Here is an 8,827-nt window from a genome sequence, read left to right as displayed (position 1 = left end):
TTAGTTAGTAATAAAATTATAAAGAGGTGAATATTCAGTAGATATATATACGCAGGAGTTATTCTCACTCACAAATACAAAAAGAAAACCAACCATGAATATCTACGTTTCAATTTCATTGTACACTTCTAGTAATTATCTTAATAGCATTATTTTTAAAAATGAAAGGATTGGCTTTGAACAGATTTAAGATAGTGATTCAGACTCATAAGAGGGAAGAGTTTTTAAGACAAAACCAACAAACTAACCTGAATTAATCTCTCTATTATGTTAAAATATGCCTGAAGTATTAGATATTGATTACATCTGAAGTGTGGACCTTGTGTTGAGTAGTGTCCTAGGATTTGGTGGCTGATTTAAGTTCAAAATGTTTTAATCATACAGTTCATCATATTATTATTTTTGCCTGGAGACAATAGGATGTTTTCTGATATACTAGAAACCAACTTGAAAGCTTCATCCCTCACCAAACCTGAACAGAATTAACACAATTTTACTGGATGCAAATACAGATTTGAGTGTATGTTGTTCATGACCTGAACTTTCCTATGAGGAGAATGTCACAGAATGCCAACCCATCTATTGCAATCAGGGATATGTCCAACAAGAGCATCATCAGATCCAACACCACACAGACACTGATGAATATTTCAGGTATGGATTATCCTGATCAAGTAGCCAACAACCACTTAGCAGAGCCTACGTACAGCCGAACAGTGGATGCTCTATTATATTGCCGGAACAAGAGGACAACGTGTACAGCTCTTATAAAGTTCACAGTTATGAATGTATCTTTTTTGCTGTCCTCCCACTGGCATTATCTCCCAAAGAGCATCCTTGTGAACAGTTATGCGTGGGGCACATCACTGAAACCCAGAAAGCAAAGTACTGAACGTACATCACCATGCAGGCAACCACCACCAACAGTCAGGTGGGGATGCAGGTGGTATGGCAAGACTACAGGACACCCAGTCATCTTCTCTTAAACACAAGTCAAAGCTAGGTTCCTTAGCCTGCTCCCCACAAAGGAAAAGAAAACGCAGTCACTGTAGTTCCTTCATTTGCACACAGAATGCTATGGGGTTGGAAGGGACCTCTGGAGATCATCTAGTCCAATCCCCCTGCCAAAGCAGGTCCACCCAGAGCAGGTCCCACAGGAACGTGTCCAGGCAGGTTTTGATGGTCTCCAGAGGCGCAGACCCCACCACCTCTCTGGGCAGCCTGTTCCAGGGCTCTGCCACCCTCACAGGAAAGAATTTCCTCCTCATGTTTAGATGGAACTTCTTATGTTCAAGTTTGTGCCAGTTACCTCTTGTCCTGTCACTGGGCACACACTTCACAGTCCCCTTTGACTACTGCACCAGGTCCTCGGTACCCCGCAAGTAAACAAGCCACCATGTTACACTAGTGAAGCCATCAGTAATCCTGCTCTTTCCTTTCAAGAGAAAATTTGAGCCAGAGAACTCAGAGCCATCCCATTCCAACCGTTTTATTCCTGTTTCCACAAGTAAATGCTAATTAGGTAGTCCTGAGAGGAGCAGGGAGTTGGACTTGATGATCCTTATCCCTTCCAACTTGAGATACTCTATGGTCCTAGGGAGGTACAGCCAGGACCTTGAGCCATCTCTTACCTCAAGGATCCTTTTGATAGAGCTCATTTAACTGGCCTAAGAACATGCTAAATGAAATACAACATTGGTAATAAAAACATATATATTTGTATTATCAAACAGTGAATCTAAGATATCATTATCATACAGAACAATCCCACTAATCAGTCTTTGTTAATTTTAGGGAGTCAACCTGAAAAGACACTTATTTAAATGCCCCATAAAGTTGTGTCTTTCTGAGGTTGTGTCATGCCACACAGCTGTGTAGGACAGCTGAATTTAAGTAATTCCAGGCTGTAGTCTGAATACAGTAAATCCTTTTATTTAGAAAATCCTAATTTAGAGTCAGACAGCTAGAAACAATAAAAAGTGAGCAGCATATATCAAGCTTTGTCTGCTTCCAAAGAATTATTCCCCTTAGATTTAGTTATTCTGTCTGGGTGATAATTCTTTTCCATCATGCGTGTTCTTAGCTCCCAGTGCTTTTGAAATACATTTATACCTAATAATTCAGTAAAATATCTTAATTTAGAAGTCTTCCTTCTGCTTTTTTAAGGGAAGGCTCACTCACTAAGGGACAGCTGAGCAATATTAAAACTAGAGCTCTGAGTTATCTGTCTCTTTTTCCTCAGCCTTTGAATAAGTTGAACAGGTTGAATCAATTTGACCTCCTGGAGGCTGTAATTCAGTTATGGTGGGCAGAGAGGTAGGTGTTTCTGAGTGTGGAAATACCAGACCACAAAAAATTAAGTGTTAGACTACAGAGCCTCCTGGCTAGTGCTTTTTTACAGCCACATGGCAGGTAATCCTCCTCCAGCACATCCAAGAGATATTGCTGAGCAATCAGTAAAGGAGCAGCCTTGTCAAAAGTTGGAGTATTGACTTCATCGAGCGGGCAATCCCTACAACCTCTAAGTATCTCCTTTACAACACTCTTATACCAAAGTCCTTCCACCAACTTACTGCAATGCAGTCAGGGTTGTTGTCCAAAGATCACCATTATTTTTTCATTCCATTCTAACTATTCAAAACAGCTATGTAGCATCTACACCTTCCATGGATATTTCAGGCATTTCCATTTAAATAGGAATTGTCAGAATAACAATTCATATTTTGCACCCAGGTTAATTCAATTTCCTTCCATATTATGAAGTGTAATTTAACAGTAGAAGTGAAATAACAAGACTCCAGCTGTCCTATCCACTTATGTTTCAAACAGAAAGCCCCCATCTCTTCTGAAGGACGCTAAAAAGCCTTAATTGGTTGTCCAGTCTGTCCAGTGTCAAACTACTTTGCTATTCTTAAATTGTGATTCTAGTTTTAGCACAGACAAAGACATGCAAATGTTCAGAAGACAAGAGTCTAATACATCGTCCTTGTCATTTATAGAATTTCCTTTTGGGGATTTTAAATTGTTTGACAAATGTTGATTAGTGAGACATTCCCCTTTCACAGGAGAGGACTGTGGAGTGAACAGTATCTCCAACAGTATTCTGTTATTGCCACTCAGTGGAAAACAGACTTTTCGTCTGGGTCCAGACAGCGAGGTGGAGAGCACATCTGAAAAGTACAAAGTATGTTGGAAGGAAGAAGGTTGGGTTTTTTTTCTTTCTGAACTAGGCTGGTTTTATAATAAATAAATTAATATATACATTGAAGTGTGTTGGACAGGTTTCTCCTACATAAAAGGAAATATTAATTCTGAAATAAAATAAATTATATAAAATAATAACCTCACCAATGTAAAATGGATTCCAGTACTTGTGGATATGTATTTTAGTTTCATAGACCACAGCTGCTTTCTCAAAAAAGTGTCTGATGAAGCAGGTACTTCGAGTCTGAATGGCAGGCAACACAACATCTGTTCAAAACCCCCCTGAAGAAGGGCAAGGACTCTCCTGAGGTGCATGACATACATCCAAGGTAACAACAAGCAAGAGAAGCTGAATGAAATTTTGAATTTTAGACAGTAAAACGTGACAAAATCTGAAAGATCACTGCGCTAACGTCTCAAAACAGCAAAGAACAAGTTCAAAGAACTGGTGGTCTTTATGGGTGTCAACAACAGAATGTTTAGGGACATATTTAAAGGTGTGTCACCCTTCTCTGAGTAATAAATCACATGTGCAGGGCCTTAAGCACATGCTTAAGTACCTCACAGGAGTAGGGATTGGAAGCGCCGTGCTAGGAATAAATTCACATGCTTTAGGCACAGCTGGCACAAACTGCCATGTTATCCTACCTTCTACATTGACATAACACTTCTCCTTATTTACTTTTTGTTTCATCCATTTATAGTGGAAATGTACGTGGCAAAGTAACTTGCTATGTCACAGACAATAAAGAAAAGGGAAGATGAGTCCTAAATGCCAAACCACTCCGCAAAGCAGGCATTAAATAGACTTCCCAGTCTTCATGGGAGACTACTTACTGTACTTCTATTTTGTGCTTGCCAACACAGGCCTTTATCTTCCTACCTTCTCAAACTCTACCATACCTCTAAAAGTACTGCCAAAATCACAGAGAATTTGCTAGGAACAAACACTTGACATGTCTTTGTCATTTTTTTTCTAGTACTTTGATCTCTTTTTCCAGTTTTCAACTTGCACAAAAGCTCTAACCTGTGGTCAGTTTCGAAAATACACAGCCAATTTCCACAGAAAACCAGTTTGGTCTTTTGGAGAAAAAACAACCCTCAAACAAAAACCATACAAAAAGCAAGTGATTTGGGATTGGGGTGGTGTCCTAGGAAGTGACTCTGGATTTTCTTCTGTTCCATTTCACCATATCTTCTTGAAACTACAGGGAACTAAATTTGAAGACAACATACTAGTAAGTTTTCCAGTTGATCTGTGGGGACCTTACATACCAACTGCCCAAATTTCATGGAGGACAGGATGAAATCTGATTTTCTAAAAAATTCAACCTTACTCCCAGGAAATTGGATTTTTCCTCTTATTTTTCTTCTCCACACAAACTGCATGATAACATATAATTCTAAGACAATGAGTGAATTTACATTAGAGCACATAGTTCATACCAGGAGTACACTTCTGAAACAGACTTCCTGACCATTCCCACTTGCTACTCTTTGGTTTCCATTGCAGAGCAGTCTGTGGGTGTCCAATCACCCTCAGCACCAGCTCTACTCATCTGCTTCTACTGGGCCTTTCTTTAGGTCTGATATATTAGTCTGGTATCTCTTGAGGACTAATATATTAATTTGAGGCACTGCTCTGTGAAAGGAGGTCAGCACCCTTCAGGCAGAGGACCCAAATTCCGTATAATTCCAGGCAACACTGCTGCTTACTTGCCCAGGACCAAAATTTCTCCCCCAGTTTCTGGGTTGGCTCCAAGCAGTTTATCTTCCTATCAATTGGGATGTAAATTCAGTGAAACGAGACCACAGTGAAAGCATTTTAGGTAATTTTAATTCATTAATTACTGAATTAAAAGTCACAATATTTGAAAAAACAAAATACCAAAAAAAAAGTCTGAATAAACACCCACAGAAACAGCAGCAGAATAACGTGTGGTCTTAAAATATATTCAAGACCTTTGTTTCACACCTACAATCCATGTATTAGGTCCAAATAATATATTCTCCAATTTGTCCATTAGTTCCAGAAAACTACACCATTCCTCCCCCTGTTTCCTCTGCCAATTATTCCACAGTGCCACTCCATTATTTTCACAGAAAAAAACCACATTAATTTGCCCCAACATAGCAAAGAAAGTTACCCATAAGTATTAGAGTCCAAAGGAAAGTAAAAAAGCCCTGCATGGTGATAATCAGAAAAGGATATGGTAGTTGGAAAAATATATCCAGGCATATTGGATATATTTTTCTTGAACTTTGTAACTTTCTTGAACACAAGTGCTCCCCTAGTCCTGTGGGATAGTCACCTGCCTTTATCCTGCCTCCATGGTCTAAAATCACAACACATTTATACTTAGCAGTATACTGCTCCATCTTTAATGTTCAGCCTAAATGTCTTGGAAACCAAATCCATGTGATAATACTGAGTAATATCCGTATGTTCTATTTTTGGCTAAAAAGGCATCAGACATAGGCATCATAAGTTGCCATGCTGTCCATGTGACAGCCATGCTATTGCAAACCACATGCAATATTGCCAGGAAAAATATATAGTGCAGCGACAAAAGTCACGTGCACATGGACAGAAATGCAGAATTGCACAGCACTTCGCTGTTGGAAAGGGCAGGGCATTTTCAGGCTTGTTGCCACTCTGACACTCACAGACCAGCTCTGCTCCATCTCACAGCAGAGAGAGATCCAGACATCAGCACAGTGCCCTGTTGGGGCAGTACTGGCACCAGGCACCTCCATTGCAGAACAGGTACCAAAAAATATCTCCATCCCTCTGTTCTCACGCTGCCTTCTTGCTCCAAACCCAACTCTGAGCTTTGGACTGGAACAGCACAAAATATATGCTCAGCCACACATTCTCTTTTGCCACCTCAGCTACACAGGAGAAAACTTTTGGCAGATAAATAGAGAAAGCAATTGAGCAAGCGCTATCTTGATTGTCATGGGGAAAAGGTTAGAGGAACTCAAATCTTGTAACAGACACTTGCCAGAACACCAATTTTTAAAAGCCTGCAGCCTCTAAGCTATGGTATCATCCAGCTTCTACCTTAGGGATGCATCAGTATTAGCATTTACTGCATTGCAGGGTTCATTTTAGGTTTCAATTTGCTTTGCACCTGTACTTGGATTCTTGTAATGTCGCTCAAGCTCTGCTGCAGCCAAAGCACTGTCCTTCCTGGTTAACTTAGGCTGAAGTCACGCATTACAGCAGCATCCATCTCACCCCACCTGTGATGGTGGCACAAGGCCCTCCTGTGGTTAACACTCTACACATCCGTGGTGCACGTCTAGGCCCAGCAACTGGTGAAAACACTTGGTGCTGGAACCTAACCAGGTCACTGCAAATCAAACCCTGATTCCTTCCTCTTTGTGGCACATCAGTCAGTAATACACAGCCTAAGTTTCCACAGGTAACTCACCTCAGAGTCCTGCTGTCATATTGCTCAAGCTGAACAGGCTTTCTGGCCTTTTACCTCTGCCCAAAACAATTTTAAAATGCCATTAATTAACATATATTTACACAGGACTGGGACTTGCACGCAACCTCAAACTTTCACCTAAGAAAACATCTAAGTCAGAAAATGGTCATCAAGGACTCTACACACCAGTATTAAGGAATTCAGTAAGGAAAAGACAGCGTTCAAATGTCTATAACCACAGTTACAGATGGGGCAGTACTGCTAACTTTAAGAACTTGACATCAGGCCGTAGCACTAACTCTCTTTATACACTACAACAGCTAAATAGGAAAAAAACCCAGGCATTTACAGCCAGTGTAAAGAACAGGCAGATAGAACAAGGCAGAAAACTCCATGCTGTGCTTGCACTGTTGCATTCCTGACCCCCCCACTGCAAACACAGTGATTTGACCAATTCGGAGGGAGAGTGAAAAAGCTAATATACGAGATCCCATGAAAATATATGCATGTAACTGCCCAGCAAACACTCCTGTCTTGTCTATTAGATTTTGTGTGTTGTGGCCTCCCTGTATGTTTATGGACACAAATAGTAGGTTTGGCTGCCACGCACACACACGTGCAGGCACACACACTCCCGCTCGCTCCTTTTGTGCAGTCCTGGCTATATTTATAAGTATATATTCCAAATCAGCTCAACGTAAATGAACTCCTATAGTGTGTATGTGTTCAATGAGGCAGATATACCAGCCTTAAATGCCTGCATTTATATTTATACCTCTGTGATATGAATTATACATATGCATATTAGTAAGCTCTCTGTCTTTCTCTTCTATTAAGGTTTGGGCTGGTCCCTTGGGAACTCATTATCTACAGTGAGTTTCACAAGGGCTTGATGTGACTCTACCAGAATTGTTATTGTATTGTACCTTCCCAGAAAGATTGCAATACTTTTCCCAGACACCTACAGTTCAATTCACTGTTGACTATTTAATCGTCTAATAGCAGTGAGCATTTTTCCCACCAAACCAAAAGAGTGAAATTGAATTATCAGGAATATTACTTTTTTTTTTTTTTTCAGAGACAGACAGAGCCATTAAACTAGCACTTGGACGGGTACTGCTGGAACAATTTCAGCGTTGTTCTTTCCCCCAGCAATCTGCTTGAACTTAGTTTTCTGCTTTCAAAGTAGGTTTTGGTTTTGCTCTTTTTTTGCCTTTTTTTTTTTAACTGCCTCAGGATGGCAACTTCACCCGATGTTGGCACCAACATGGGAGCTGAAAAGCAGCTCGTTTGGCACCAGACACCCTGATTAGTGGCTGAGAGGTGGTGAGAAACCTCATGCATGTCCACCCCTGCCACCTCCCAGCCTCACCCCACCGAGGCAGCGGGGCGCAGGAGGCCACAACACCCCGCACACACCAGTAAAGCTCCAGGCTGTGCTCCAGACCAGCGCTTTGTTGTGCGGCTTTCCTCATGGCTGGGCCCTCAGCTCAGGAGCCACTGGGCATGAGAAGCTGTTGGGCGTGAGGAGACATTGGGTGAGAGGAAGAGTTGGGCATCAGGAGCCATTGGGCATGAGGAGATGTTGGGTGTAAGGAAGAGTTGGGCATGAGGAGACTTTGGGTGTGAGGAAGGGCTGGGTGTGAGGAGACAATGGGTGAGAGGAAGAGTTGGGCATGAGGAGATGTTGGGTGTGAGGAAGAGTTGGGCATGAGGAGACTTTGGGTGTGAGGAAGGGCTGGGTGTGAGGAGACAATGGGTGAGAGGAAGAGTTGGGCATGAGGAGATGTTGGGTGTGAGGAAGAGTTGGGCGTGAGGAGACTTTAGGTGAGAGGAAGAGTTTGGCATGAGGAGCCATTGGGCATGAGGCGATGTTGAGTGTGAGGAAGAGTTGGGTGTGAGGAAGCGTCTGGCATGAGGGAGCCGCATACCTGGGCCGCAGTTCCCCCACGCCGAGGAGGTGCTGGCAGGTCGGCTTTTCTCCCCCTCTCCCACGCCGCGTGGAAACCCTCCTGCCCTGGGATTTCGTGGCTTTTCGGTGAATCCATCCCTCCCGTCGTGCCCGCCGCGCCAGGCCGCTCCGCGCGAGGCGGAGGGGGGTGTTTTGAGGGGCCCGCTGAGGCGGCGCGCGGCGCGGGGCCTGCCCGCCCTCTGCCGGCCGACGCGGGAAGAGCGTGCGGCGGGAG

Source organism: Calidris pugnax, unplaced genomic scaffold (assembly GCF_001431845.1).
Source record: "Calidris pugnax isolate Ruff unplaced genomic scaffold, ASM143184v1 scaffold23, whole genome shotgun sequence".
In the NCBI taxonomy this organism is placed as follows: Eukaryota; Metazoa; Chordata; class Aves; order Charadriiformes; family Scolopacidae; genus Calidris; species Calidris pugnax.
The sequence above is the reverse complement of the archived record's forward strand: the minus strand, read 5'-3'. Positions refer to the sequence as shown.